The sequence below is a fragment of the Magnolia sinica genome, chromosome 9 (assembly GCF_029962835.1).
Source record: "Magnolia sinica isolate HGM2019 chromosome 9, MsV1, whole genome shotgun sequence".
NCBI classification, from domain to species: domain Eukaryota; kingdom Viridiplantae; phylum Streptophyta; class Magnoliopsida; order Magnoliales; family Magnoliaceae; genus Magnolia; species Magnolia sinica.
The window spans coordinates 91507177-91523716 of NC_080581.1; positions in this window are offsets into that span (position 1 = coordinate 91507177).

The window sequence follows — 16540 nt, forward strand, 5'->3', positions numbered from 1 at the left end:
CATAGTGCATTAATCATCGCTTTATGCTGTAGTTTTTTCCCACAGGGATTTTTTCACTTAAAATTTGGATTGCCTTCTTGTTAGGTTTGTTTATGTGATTGCAATTACTTTGCTTGATTCCGCTCCTTGTGTTTATGCGAGTCACTACAAGTGGTATCAGAGAGAACATTGGGAAGAAGATCAAATATAAAAGTAAGGTATTCATAACATCTAACACAAAGTTTGACGTAGAGAAATATTCTGATAAAAATAACTTTAAATTATGGAAAGTTAAGATGAATGATATCCTAGTTCAACAAGGATTGGAAGATACACTCCTTGGAAAACGACTGAAATTTATGAAAGAAGAATAATGGAACAAGTTAGATAAGAAGGCCAACATCTCAATCCGGTATGCCTAACGGATGAGGTCCTCTGCAATGTTATGAGAAAGAATATTGCGACTGATACATGGGTGAAATTAGATAACATTTATGAGAAGAAGTCTCTTGAAAATCATTTGTATTTTAAGCTACAATTGTTTAATTTGAAGGTGGTTGATGGGGTTGACGTTGATACCCACATTAGTAACTTCAATAGATTTGTTCATAAATTGTTGGGTGTGGATCAGATAATGAACGATGAAGATCATGCATGAATTATGTCAAAATCTAGATTATGTGCATTCTGATATATGGGAGTCGTCGCTTGTAGTTTTTGGCGGAGGATCGTCATGATTTGTTACATTCATTGACGACCACTTTAGAAAGGTATGGGTCTATTTTGTAAAAAGTAAATATGAGGTTTTCACTAACTTAAGCAGTGAAAGACAGTTGTGGAAAAGCAGACATGGCGACAGGTGAAAGCATTAAGGACAGATAACTGTGGGGAGTTCACTTTTGAGAAATTCATTTGGTTTTGTAAGGATAAAGGGATTATGAGGCACAACAAAGTGCATCACACACTTGAGCATAATGGTGTGGCTGAACGGATGGACTCTCTTGGATAGGGCCTAATGCATGAGGAGCAATATTGGATAGGGCAAGGAAACATAAATTGAGACTGTTAACATGACTTGCTACTTAGTGAATCGGTCCCCTTTTACAGCTATATATTATAAAATTCTTAAAGAAATGTGGAGTGGTCAGTATGTAGATTACTCGGGGCTGCGAGTATTTGGTCGCGATGCTTACTGTTATGTACCGTCAATTGAGAGAGATAAGCTAGATCAAATGGATAAAAAATATATCTTTGTTGGTTATGATGGTGGTGTAAAGGGTTACAAGCTATATAATCAGTTCAATGTTCACACAGAAAATCATCCTTAGTTGTGACTTCAGATTCGATGAAGGATCCTTGTTTCATAAGGATGGACACAATGAGGACGAAAAGTCGGTTGTAGATTTTCAGATAGATAGAGATGAAATACAAGTTGATAGTGCGATATAAACAGAGGTATAGGAGCAAGTGGAGCAACCAATTGTGAGAAGAAATTCGTCGATGCATCATAGGTTACCGGCGAGATATAGGGATGACTCAAACGTTGCATTTGCCCTTATTACAGATGAAGGGGATCTGTCTAATTTTTAGGAGGCTCTTAACGATGTATATACTGAAAAGTGAAAAGTGGTGATGCATGACAAGATGGACTCTCTGTGCAAGAATGAGATGTGAAAGCTGGTGGAGCTTCTCATTAGCTGTAAATCGATCGGGTGCAAGTTGATCTTTAAGAAGAAACATAATAAGAACAAGGTAAGACTAATTGCGAAAGAATATGCTAAAAAAAAAGTGTTGACTTCACTATGATATTCACACCCATGGTGAAGCAAATATCTATCAGATTTGTATTGGCGTTGGTTGCCCGATAAAATCTCGAGCTAGAATAGATGAATGTGAAGATTGCTTTCCTACACGGGGAACTGGAAGAGCAGATTTACATAAAGCAACCAAAAAGTTTCGAAATGCAATTGGGCAGAGAACAATGTTTGCTGATTGAAGAGGTCGTTGCACGGCCTTAAAATAGTCACGTAGGCAGTGGTATAGGAAATTTGATTATTTCATAACAAGTCAGAAGTTTACCAGGAGTAAGTATAATCATTGTGTCTATTATAAGACATTGAGTGATTGTGAGTTCATTATCTTGGTATTGTATGTTGATGTCATGCTTATTGCTACTCATAGCATGTCTGAGATCGACATACTGAAGACTTAACTATCAGGAACATTTGAGATAAAAGGTCTGGGGGTTGCAAAGAGCGTTCACGACATTGGTATAAATAGATACAAGAAGAGAAGCATGTTATGATTATCTCAGAAAGAATATCATGAGAAAGTATTGGTATAATATGGGATAGACAAAGCAAAACCAGTCAACGTTCCCCATATGACTCATTTAAAGATTTTCTTTTGAAAAGTGTCGTAAAACGAATAAAGAAAAGCATGTTATGTCTTGTGTGCCTTATTTAAGTGCGATTGACAACTTAATATATGAAAAGATTTGTACAAGACCAGATATTTCCCATGCAATGGGTATTGTTAGCAGATACATGTCTAACCCTGACATGTAACATTGGGAGGTAGTGAAATGGCTAATTCGATATATTCGAAGTACGCAAGATTACGTCTTGATCTTTGAAAAATCATGAGATAAATTAAAAAGCTATGTAGATTTAGATTACGTGGACAGTGTGGACAATAGAAGGTCGAGTTCCGATTACTCGTTTGTGTTAGTGGGTAGAGCGATTAATTGGATGTCGAAGTTTTAATTTGTGGTGACTCTTTCCACAACCGAAGCTGAATATATAACAGTGACAAAAGCATTCAAAGAATGTATTTAGTTGAGTGGGATGATAAATCAATTAGAGCTTCAGTAAGAGGCCGTGCTAGTGAATTATGAAAGCAAAAACGCAATTAATTTGGCTAAGAATTTTGTTTATTACTAACATATTAAGCGTATTGATGTGCGTCATTATTTTATCTAACGTGCTTGAGGAATGAAGTGTGACTCTTGAAAAGATACACGCAAGCGTGGATCTGGTTGACATGCTTATGAATGTGGTTCCCACATTGAAGTTCAAATTTTATGCGACTTCTGTGAGCTTGGCGAAGCCATAATGAGGACGAAGTGTGCACGAGAAGCAACGTGAAGCTATCAATTAGAGATGGTGGTTGTAAAGGAGCAATGGAGACTGAATATTGAAGACATGGTGGAGATTGTTGTTTAATGTATTAAATATGTCTGTAACAGGGTTTATCAATGCCATTAACAGATCACTCGATCCCATCTAGCAGACATGGATGATGTCGATGCCATTGACAAACCACTTGATCTCATCGAGAAAATTCGAAAAAATTCTATTTGATTGCTGGACAAATTTGGAAGTTGCTACTCGATGGCTTCGAAGGGTCTTCGATGTCATCGATTAGTTTTTGATACCTGTCGATGCCATTGAAGGTCCCATCGAGCGCGCGCGCAGAGATGCGTAAGTGCGTGATTTGTTTTCTATTCCAGTTGAGTAGTATATATATTAGGTGTAATCTTGATCAGGGTAAGGATTTAAAAGGATTAGTGCTTTCTAAGGCGTTCTAAAGGGTTTAAGGGTATAGCTAGGGCTTCAAAGAAGATTTGAGGGTTATTCAAATTGGTAAAATCCACTATCTCTTATAATTTTGATTTTATAATGCATTATTTATTAATTTGTGCTGTGATTTTTTTTTTCCGCAAGAATTTTTCCACGTAAAATTTAGATTTCCTTCTTGTTGGGTTTGCTTGTGCAATTACGATTATTTTCATTGATTCTACTCTGTGTGTTTCCATGAGTCCCAACACATGTATACTTGATATATAATTGGTCCGTGCTTATTTATAAACCATTTTACTCTTCTAGAGAATCAAAGTTTTTTCCTATAACCCACGTGTTAAATACTCATCAACTAAGAGTATGGCCCACCTAATTATCAACCATATTTATAAATGTACATTAACATATTGTTCACTATGTAAAGTATAATTTACAATTTGAACAATTTAAAAGTGCTTGTATTTGTATACAATCTATTACACTTGTCATGCCCCAAACCCGGAAATCGGATTCACAGGAATCTCGATCGCTGAATCTGGTACCGACAGCCTCCGTAGTACCCCATTCTCGGTTCCTAGCGTCCATATGCTAGATTCTGATTCTGGGATCCTATAAGGATGATTTTATTTTATTTTGTACATTTAACTTATAATAAGCATAACCACAAGATTACCCAATTCACAAAGGCAAGATCATCATCACATATCCACTAATATAATCATTTCAGTACAATGCTAAAAAGGAAATACACAAATCAAAAATCAAGCTCTAGAAGACCACTGTACGCTCCAAGCTCAATACTGCTGCAACCTAACATCACCTACACGCATCCATCGTGCATAAGCTTATAGAAAGCTTAGTGGGTGGTGAAAGTGTGTGCACAAGGTAAGTACCAAGTATTCAATACAATGTCATAGTCATACAATACCGAAAATACTGGTAATCTATAAATCGTACAATGTCGGAATAAGCAGAAATACTGACAAGATCAGGAATTATCAGAGTAAACAGAAATATTGACAAGATCACAAATCATAAGATAACAGAGTAAGTGGAAATACTGACAAGTCCATAAGTCATACAATATTAGAATACGTAATACAAATCAACTATGCAAATGAGGAGTCATAGAGCGCCAAATATTAGGTGCAGAGGATGCAATGCAATATACATTCCTGATAAGTAACACAAATAGTATCAGTCATACCTAGACCATATAAATGCAGAAACACAATAATCCAAATTGTCATATGCCGCAAATATAATGCAATATGCGGTGCGAATGGAGTGACTATGCTAGAGTGTGAAGTCGGGATGATAGTACGTAGTATCGCAGGCTATGGGGCCCATCACAAGGGGCTTCTATCCAAACTAGTCTCATACCTAATTTGGATAGTCAGTCTCAATGTGGTAAACTCCTGATCTCGGGTTAGTTGCGCGCCCCAACCAAAATTCTTGTCATTACAAATATACACGTAACAAATAGTTGCGCACCACCAGCCCGAGTGGATAGTGAATGAATGAATGAATGAGTATGCAACTCCTACTCAATAAGTTCACGTATCAGTACAGTTCATCTCTGTGATCATCACCAGAGTTTAGTACACTCCAAATGGCACTGCCGCTCCCCTAGCCGCACAGTCCAAGTGAGCGTAAGAAACCTCATTATCCGCCTGGCCAATAGTCTGTCAATACCTATTCGGCACGTCGATAGCGGACTCATTCACGAGTTGGTCAAACTCAGCTTAGCAATTCCCCCTGCTCTCGGGCGGGTAAGGCCATACCCGCTCCCAACCGACCACGACACAGTGGGAGACGCGGCCTCCTGGTATTCAGCACTTGGGCGCTCATGTATCCACTCGGTCTCGACGTTGAGGCGTCTTCTGGTACCAAGAGGATTTAGGAATTTTCACCCAGCGCCATCTATGACAGCCCGATGCTAGAACAAATTTTCGGTGTCCCGTCTGACCATCCGCGATATGCCTGCGGAGGCTACGACCCTAATGTCGTTAAGGCGTACAGTAATCATAATGCAAGATGCATGAGTCATACAATCTAGTCATGCATCAATCCTGTGCATACCGTGCGCTCATGTGAGATAACCTCCGCTTATCAAGGAGTCTCATAACAATACGCTCAATGACATATGCAATGATCAACCACATCTCATAACAAACATGCAGATGATGCGTATGGGCATGTATCATGATGCTATGCTGTCACATACTCATAATCGGTATCAATAACTGACATCGACAATCGACCTCGACAATGTGGACATTTAACCAACATTTCCCTCGAGGAATGGCCCTTATAGATCCTAACATATATTGGACCCATGACCTCACACAAGGGCCAAATATACAACACCATGGGTTTCGCTAAAGAGCTTAATACACATCACAATGAACCTTTCACATGGGCCTAACATACATCACAATGGGCTCCATCGCTTGACCCTCAAATGCATCACAATGGGCCTCATCACATAGACCTCATATTCATTACATTAGCTTAAAACACAGGCCGAATATATATCACAATGGGCCTCAACTACAAGTCGCATATACACCATATAGGTCTCGACAATCGGCCTCGACAATCGAAATCGACACTCGGAGTCGGCCTCGATACTTGACCTCGATAATTGGGATGAATCGATAATTAGAATCGGCAAATCGATCACGTCAATCGAAATCGGTAATCGGCCACGACAAACTGAATCAATCGATAATCAGAGTCGATAAATCGGTCACGTCAATCGGAATCAGCGATCGGCCACGACAATTGGGATCGATCGATAATCAGAATCTGCAAATCGGTCATGATAATCGGATCGATCGATAATCAAAATCAACAAATCGGTCACGACAATCAGAGTCAGTAATCGGTCACAACAATCGAAATCGAGCGATAATTAGAATCGGCAAATTGGTCACGTCAATCGGAATCAGCAATCGGCCATGACAATCGGGATCGGTCGATAATCATAATCGGTAAATCGGTCACGGCAATCAGAATCGATTGATAATCAGAATTGGCAAATCGGTCACGACAATCGGACTCGGTAATCAGTCACGATAATTGGAATCGATCGATAATCAGAATCGGTAAATCGGTCACGTAAATCGGAGTCGGCAATCGGTCACGACAATCGGAATCAATTAATAATCAGAATAGCAAATCGGTCACAACAATTAGAATCGATCGATAATCAAAATCGGTAAATCGATCACGTCAATCGGAGTCGGCAATGGGTCTTGACAATCGAAATCGATCGATAATTAGAATCGGTAAATCGGTCACGTCAATCGGAGTCGGTAATCGGTCATGACAATCGAAATCGATCGATAATCAGAATCGGCAAATCGGTCACGGCAATCGAAGTTGGTAATCGGTCACGACAATCGGAACCGATCGATAATCAGAATCAGCAAATCGATCACGTCAATCGGAGTCGGCAATCGGTCACGACAATTGGAATCGGTAAATCGGTCACGTTAATCGGAGTCGGCAATCAATCACGACAATCGGAATCGATCGATAATCAGAATCGGTAAATCGGTCACGGTAATCAGAGTCGGTAATCGGTCATGACAATTGAAATCGATCGATAATCAGAATTGACAAATCGGTCACGTCAATTGGAGTCGGCAATCGGTCACGACAATCGGGATCGGTAAGAATGGGCCTAACAAGGCCTAATGCAAGGTCACAATGTGGACATTCAACCATCATTGCCCATCAATGTGGCTATTTTATCGACATTGCTCCTAAGGAGTGGCCCACGTAGAGTCAAACATATAGTGGGCCCATGGCCTCACACAAGGGCCTAATATACATCACAAAGGGTCACATCCATGGGCCTCTCATACATCAGGTGGGCCGCATCAATGGGCCACAGCAACGGGCCTCGTATATATCAAATGAGCCACAATACATGGGCCGAAAATACATCTCAATGGGCCTCTTCACATGGGTCGGAGATACATCGCAATGGGCCTCGCCCATGGGCCTCGAATACATCACAATGGGCCACAACTCATGGGTCTCAATTACATCACGATGGGCCTTACCAAATGGGCCATAGATACATCAAGGTGGGCCGCATATACGGACCGCACCAATGGGCCGCACCATCTACAAGTGGGCCGCATCAATGGGGCCACAAATACATCCGGGTGGGCCCCATGGATGGGTCATAAATACATCAGGGTAGGGCCCACCATATTCTCCATCCAATCTGGTCATAAGGTCACGGAGGCCTGGATTAAGAGGGAAAACAAGTTTCATATTAATCCAAATCTCCTGTAACCCCAAAAAAGGGTTTTCAATGGTGCACGTTCAATCTCCACTGTTTTCTGCAAGGTGGTCCACCTGATAGATCCGACTCATTTTTCTTCTCAAGCCTTATGACAAGCTTGCCAATTGGATGGATGGTTTGGATATAACACATATATCATGGTCTACCGTCCATGGACAGTGTAGATAAAACATATACATCATTGTGGGACCCACGGATCTTGCTAACGCGGTAAAGCAATGTGGGTCTCAGGTGGATGGTGTGTATGAACACACACAGCAAAGGTGGGTCCCATCGTTAATGGGCGGTATGGATCAGGACATCCATCAAAGGTGGGTCCCACGTGGACGGCCCTGGTGAAACCCATACATTGCAGTGGGGCCCACACTCTCATGATCTGAAAACGGACGGACGGTGTGGATTGAACCCATACATCACAACTGAGGTCCACGAGTCCAAAATGGACGGACAACGTGGATGATACACGTCATGGTGCGTAATACACAGCACCGTCCAGATGGACGGTGCAGAACATAAACAGCAAGGTGGGTCCCACGTGGGCCCACCATATATGCATATGATATATATATATATATATATAATATAATATTATATTATTATATTATATATTGTTTCTTCTTTTTTTGTGTTTGAAAAGGGAATCCAGCATCCTGGACAAGGACGCTGGACAGATGGCTGGATAGAATACATTCATATGGGTGGGCCCACCCCACACGTGTGGGTGGGTCCCATGAATGCCATAACATAATCTCTTCAATTGGCTGGACGGTATGGATTTAATACATTCATCATGCGTGGGTCCACGGGCGGCCTGGATAAAACTTATATCATGGTGGTCCCATGATTTTGACGGTGTGGATCACCACAAAGCACGGCAGGCCCCACACGTCCTATGCTGTTTTGAACGGCAGGGATAAATACATGCATCAAGGTGGCACCACGTGGGTGGGCCACCAGAAGTTGAATCAAGCTGATATTTTTGCCTTCCTTGGTGCAGTCGAGCAGCCTTTGCTGCTGGACGCTCCAAAGCTTGGATGGCCAGAGTGTTATTTGTCCATCAAGGTGGGGTCCACGTACACGTGGCCCACTAGCCACACATATCAAGGTGGGGTCCATCTCGTGGACGGCATGGATCAAGTGGGCCATACAATCATCATGATCATCAAGAACAAAAGAAAGAAAGAGAGATGTCGGATGGTAGAGGGACCCCGCCACTATGGACCTCTCTTTAAATAATGCATACATCAAGATGGGTCTCACCATATGTGGGCCCTCAAATCATCAAAAATCAACAAATAAGATCACCCACCTTTGGATCTCCTCTTCCTTCTTTCGCCAATGCATGTTAAAGCTCTAAGGAAGAATTTCAACGGTCGAGATGGACTTTGAATGGTGGAGATGAGAGTTAGGAAGGTGGGCCACACTAGCTTCTTCCCTTGGAAGCCATGGACGTGGGTTGCTTGGAGAGAGATGGAGTTTGAAAAAAATGAGAGGGAGAGAAATGAGAGAGAAAGAGGTGTAAGAGAAGTGATGGGAGAGAGGATGGTGAGGTGATGGGAAAGTTGACTTTTGAGATTGCTTTTGTACTTGGGAATGGGGAGAGTAATTGGTTGAGTGATGGATTCTCTCGGGATTTGTAACGCGCGGCGTTTTTCTCGAACTGAACGCGGGCACACATCTCCTAGCCAGGGTACCGCATCAGCATGCAAGATGCGGCATCGGAACCGCGGCGACGGCGCGGTCGCACTGGTACAAGTCTCAGGTCGCGCCGACTCTGATATACAGGACACGACTCAGGATCGCGGGCAAATGCCGACAACAGATCGCGAGTCGTCGGAATTCAACCTGAGGACCGCGGAAGCCTACGAAATGGTGCGGTCTAGGACACAAGCCTTACAACACTACCCAAGTATCAATGTTCTTTATGTTATTATATGTGCTGATGTTCAGATTTCATAGTTTACATTATTAATACCTATATACTATATAGCATGCACTCGTAAAATAGGTTGAGGTATCATCATTGGCCTTGGCCCGTCCTATCCTAAACATCGTGCATAGATTTCAAGCCTTACCCCAACCCTTCGATCGAGCTTAGTGGGCCGTGGCCTTTTATGGTTGGGCAACTTGGCCCATTGCTACCCCTACTTTCTAAGGCCATAATATTTTCTTCTTCTTATTCATCTTCTTTTTCAGTGAGAAATTTGTCATGTAGGGGTGACTCTTTCAGTACTACGCTAGACACAATACGTATGCACGGTGATATACACACGTGTCATAGGCTCATTTAAATTAAGCTGATTACATTGTAGAATACCCTGTAATGATGGTCTAAAAATTTGATTGGTGCACACCTAGTGTCTTGAAATAAGACTATTAGATATTTTTCATTCATCAATCGGACAGTAGGCATGTTAACAAAATAAGTTATTTATTTTTTATTTTCTGTTAGACGCACATCTGAGATCTGTATTTTAGACATTTTGGCTTGAATTGCTTGTATTTACTTTTGTAATTTCTAATTTCTAATTGCCTACGTATCATCTATCACACTTTGCCAGAGTATCTAGCCTTTTCTCCCTCCGAAATGGGGCACAGATTGTGTACTACCCCCATCAGGACAAGCTACATACGGACGGTTCGGTCAGGGATTCTGTTCAGCTCACCATGATGTATATTTTTATCCGCCGTCCATCCATTTTGACAGATCATTTTGGGCATTGAGTCCAAAAAGGATGCATATTGAAGGCTCAAATGGACCACATCACAAAAGGCAATGGAGATTGAAAGCTTACCATTGAAAACTTCTTGGAGACAAAGTTCCGGATCAAGCTAATATATATGTTTTCCCTTGATACAAGTCTATGTGAGCTTATGAATAGGTTGGATGGTAAATAAACATCATGGTGGGTCCTTGTGAGTTTTTAACGATAGGAATTCAATCCCCTCCTTTCTTATGGTGTGGTCCACTTGAACCTTCAATATGGCTCCTTTTTCAGATCATGCCTAAAATGATATGTTAAAACGGATGAACAGCGTGTATAAAGCATATACATCATGATGAGCCACACGAATCTTTGACAGGTAGGGCTGTACACGAACTGAGTTAGCTCGATAAGCTGGCTCTACTCAACTCGAAAAGCTTGATTTGACTCGGTTCGAAACTGAGTTCAAGTTGAGTCGAGTTGATTTTTTGAGCTCAAAAAAATTTTGAACTGCGTTCAAGCTTGCCCAAGCTCGACTCAACTTAGATAGAACCCAACTCGAATCAAACTCGGATCAAACCAGTTGGTAACTCGGTTACTTTGATATTGATGTTGCTCACCAAGTGTTTGATGAAATGACTCAACGAAGTGTGGCTGGTGGCAAGGAAGGTACATTTATGAAACAAATACCTTTTTTTTTTCTTGATTTTTATGTTGCTTACAGGGTGTTTGATGAAATACCGGTAAAACCCCGCTTTTGTTTTACATTAAGTGAGATTTTGAAGGTGTAGGCCATGTGTTTGTGAAAATGCTACACTAATGAACTTGGCTCGAACTAGCTGGAGCTGCTGATCGAACTGAGCCGATCTGGCTAGTCAGGCTTGAGGACTGAGCCGAGCCGAGTTCGAGCTGGGGTCAACAAGTGGCTGAGCCGAGTCGAGTTGTGCCAAGCTCCACTCGGTTTGACTGGTGTACACCTCTACTCGCATGTCGATAGTTAAATAATTACTTCATATTCATGGGCGCTCTCCCGGTATGATACTTTTATAGATGGTATCGAACTCCACGATAAGGGGTCATGAAGCCTGGTAAATGAGCGTAACCTACGTCAACAATGAAGTATTTTGCTATATAATTGCACGAATTATTCTTTCAATCTTTCAGCAACACAATTTTACGCAGCAAATGATGGTGAATATTCATTACCAGGTGGCACAATTAGAGGATTATCATTTCGCGTCAGAGCGTTATGTAAGACCCCTACATTCGACGCTGAACCTTCCTATCCGGCTAACACGTATAATATTGACATATCAAACAAATAAGCAACAAGTACATTCTGAGACAATATACCCTTTTGGTTGTAGAAGCTTGCGTGTCGTATTGCTTGTATATGTGTAGGAATATGTGTCCTGTTAATTGCACCAACACAATCCTATATGGGGGGAGTTTTCAAGCCCATAAGATTAGTATGAATGATGCAAATTTTAACTTTTAACTTCACGAAGGAACCCTTGGTCGATAATGGTACCTTAAAGTATGTGGCCCAATATGGATTTGATTACATCTCATTCGGGGTTTCTGCGTCGACCTGCTTAACATATTCAGAGTATGGGGAGACTATTACGTCTAGAACTCGGTGAAAGTGACGGCTTATAATTTCACTTGAACGACAGAACCTGTGTCCTATCACGCGATTACACACATTATGTCCGAGTGTATGTAGGAACACGACTAGTTGTTCCTCCAAACTAACATTTCGTGTATTGCGTAGGGTCGTCCGCTCATGTACTACTTGACATAGATGGAAAAATGCATCCTGCTTCATCTTGAGTTGAGTAATACAGTCCCTGTCACCTGTGCAAATAATAGAATTGATAAATCTTGCCCGCGCATCATTCCCTTGATGAGCCGATTCTTTCAACATGTAGTGCCGACAGTATTCCCCAACAGCTGCAACGCGTGCTAACATTGTAAGAACAACGATGGACCCGGCCATCTCTTCCTCATCCTGGACTTCCATCATCTATACATCACCTATGTATACAAGTAGAAGTATAAGACTTTAAAGCCGCTTTTATGCTTATTAAGGAGTATCTATGCCTAACTAGCGCATGCAGTGCATTCAATAAAGTATTCCTCTATTATATTATACTTTTATTATTCATATAAATAAAAGCCAAATGCAAATAATCTACCCTAGCCAACTGGTCAATCCATGTCGACCAGGGCCCCACCCGCTGCTAACCCTACTTGTAAGGGTTAGAATATTGCACGGTGCATTTCACGTGAACAAGAAAACAACTTGGGAAGTTAGGAGAGATGCTTGGGGGTAGATTGGGTACCACCTCCATCGTAATTTTATGTTTTTCCATGCTGTCAACCTACATTGACTGATTATTTAAGAGTATGATATAAAAAGAGCTAGGTGTGGATGGACAGGGAAGATGTGGTAGAGAAATAACTCTATCCGGCCAGGTTCAAATAAAATGAAAGCTATACTCATTACACATAACATACATAAGATAGATTGCAAAGCATATTATTGCGTATATGGTAAATGTAAACATGGAACATGCATTGACTGTTTGACACAGAAAGAAGCAAAGCACATCATGTATTCTATAGAAACATGTTATAATATTATGAACAACGTGTACTACATACATAGAAAAGTTTTGCAATGATACAATCATAAATTTTTGAAAAAAAATACATATTTTCTAAAATGGACATGCAATGTTTCTTTGAATGCATACTTCTTATAGTTTCGTATGCTAACTTTTAAAAAAAGATTAGAATCTTTGTAAATGATATAAGTGGTGGGACCGGGTCCAAGAACCCATGAGACAGAAGATCTTGACAGATCTGCCCTCAACAACACTGTAGCTTATATCTGTCAAACAAAATAGAAGTTTCCTGGATCGCAAACAATCGATGTGATATGCTTCCTCAAGATACCCTTATAGAAACCATATATGAATTAGATAGAATAGAAAGCAACAGAACCATACATCTCATCAGGTACGATGAATAGTGTGCGTGTTTATTTGACCTTAATAGACATCTCATCAGGTACGATGAATAGTGTGTGTGCATATGGAATATCTCCAACGATTAGAATGTGGAGGAACCTTTACTTTCCAACGGAAAAGAGCTCGATTGGTACAAGAAAGAAGGAAAAGGATAACTAGTGGCATTTGATTTAACATCGTTATAAAAAAGCAATTAAAATGAGGAATCATTACTAGTTTTGATTAGGCTTGACATATAACATAGCAACAGCTGGGACTAAACATAATGTCTTGTGATCTCAACATCTATCTGTGGTAGGATGTTATTTCCATATTAGATTATGTAGCACAATCATGGAAACCCACATCTTAAATATCACATAGAGAAGATTTCTTCCAACAAGGAACTAGATATTCCAACCTCCATACATAATTTTGCTTCACGTGGTTCCTCTAAGAAATTGACATATTTAGAACATACCTAGAAAGGACCTTCCAATATATGGAAGATCAGAATTCCGGTGGAGATTGTCTTTGAGGAATCTGCATAACCACAAAAATTAAAATATAAAAAAGAGAGAATAGGACATCTGGATCATTTGATCTAATTACCTGCATAACATCTTATTTGTAACAACATGCACCCATATTCCCTACTAATGTAGAGCTGACCTCAGTTTTTCAGCTGCTGGATATAACCATATATGAATTAGATAGAATAGAAAGCAACAGAACCATACATCTATAGGGCTCACAGTTGGTTAGTAATGCAAATAACCATTACAGAATAGTACACACACACATACACACTCACACACATACACACACACATTTCCAACAGCTGTAATACAAATATTCATTAGAAAAACTCTCACATATAAGGCTTGTTTTTAAGGCATACTCAGCAATCTACCACAAAAAATGGTAGTAGACCACCTAAAGGTTATAAAACAAAAACACTGTTTCATATCCCACAACGAGCACATCTATCATCTCCTACTTCCTATATGGTTGCACTAGCAATCTCTATGTTCTTGAGAATGCCTAGGAACATAACCCTAAACCTCAAATGAACAAGTAGCAGGAGCAACAGTTCTAGCCATTTTGGGTCTCTTTGTTGGAAAACAAGGAGACCCAAGAAACCCATTGGGCGAGAGGTGCTTAAAACAATGAGCTTGGACAGATTTCTAATACCAACAGAACTAGTTTTCATTCTCTTTTATCAGCCGTGAGTTATTTACTAATTTTCAATCTTCTCATTTACCAGCTATTGCATGTTGCTCATTGTCATGACATCTGTAAATAGAGCATTCATCGTCCTATTAACAATGCTTCTGGTAACCAAAGATTTTACAAAATAATCTTCACCATGTTGGGAGACCTTGCTACTTGTTGATACATCTCCATTAAATTCTAAATATTTTTAATTCAAATCATTCACATTTCTTGATGCAAATTAGGACGTTCAATTAAAAGGCCCTTGTCGCCATGATCATCAACAAAATGAATAGACAAAATAAGTGGTGTTTTTCGGATGGCCAGCAAGGGACCCACCAAAAAGGAAAGCGGTCGAATGAATGAGGGAAAAATGTTGGAAGTCGGCAATCATCTTAGTTTCAATACTATAACTGAAAACAAAATTAGTAATAATCTCATGCGGAGAGAAAATAACAATCGACAGTAGTAACAAAATACTTCATCAAATCCCAGCCACACATTGATCGAAAAGAAAAGAAACCGAGTTCTTAAAAAAAAACAGAATAGTAGAAAATGTCCATTTCCAAATTCTCATTATAACATGCCACTGATTTAAGGATTATGATGATGCCAAAACCCATAAAAGAAAAGTAAGAAGAACTTCAATATCACAAAACAAATCCAGCCAATTAACCACAGAGGCCCATGTGCTTTGATGAGTGCACCATAAGCTGCTACAGTCACTACGCACCTAATAAACTGGATCCATTGATTATTGTTACAACCACTTCTCACCTGAGGGGTGTTGGCTTCAAAACCACCATCATGAGAAATTGCACTTTCGCCATCCCATTTTAACCATCGAATCTACAACACTCTGTTAATCCGATGGTAAAAAAAGGATCCTAACATGGCAAATCAACTGCCAAGCTCTACATGCAGTAACGTTCAACCTGATGGTTGATAACCCCTGTTTCGATACCTCCAATAAGCTACCCTAACACTCAAATCCCCGTACCGGCAAAGTCCCATGAATCTCCAGGGAACCGGCACGGGGGTAACGATTGTGTCGTAGGGAGATCTACAAGTATAAGGAGAACCCAAAGATTTGGCAAAAATCATTGAATCAACACAGAAGGACGCACATACCTGGACTAGCTAATCACTCTGAATATGCAGCCGAACCCCTTACCTACTCCAGTACACAGACACACCCGCAAGAAGGAGATGTAGCCCAGGTCTATATAGGCGAGCATCCGCACATACCTGGAGACGATGCAACACCTGTAGACGACGGGACCAGACAAACTGCTTCTTCATCAGGTACGGATGGCGCCAACTGCGAGACCTAAACGACAGGATATGAGAATCGCCTCAAATCCATCGGCTGGATTGCAGGGATGGGCTCGAGGTTTGGGATGGAACGCAGTTCTCATCCCAGTCTCTCACCATTAAAACCCTCTTTTAACCCATGGGTTTTGACGGTTCGGCTATATCAGTCTATCTAAACGCGCCCGTGGGATTACTCGATGGGATCGCGTAATCCCGTCCCACCTACAACCACCCAATCCGTCCGTCCAAACAGGCCCTAAGGGTTTTAAAGAAAAATTAAATTATATCCGAAGCTCAAGTGGACCATACCATAGAAAACAGTGAGAATAATGACTTCTACCATTGAAACCTTACTGACCCCACAATGATGTTTATTTGTCATCCAACCTGTTTATAAGATAATACTAA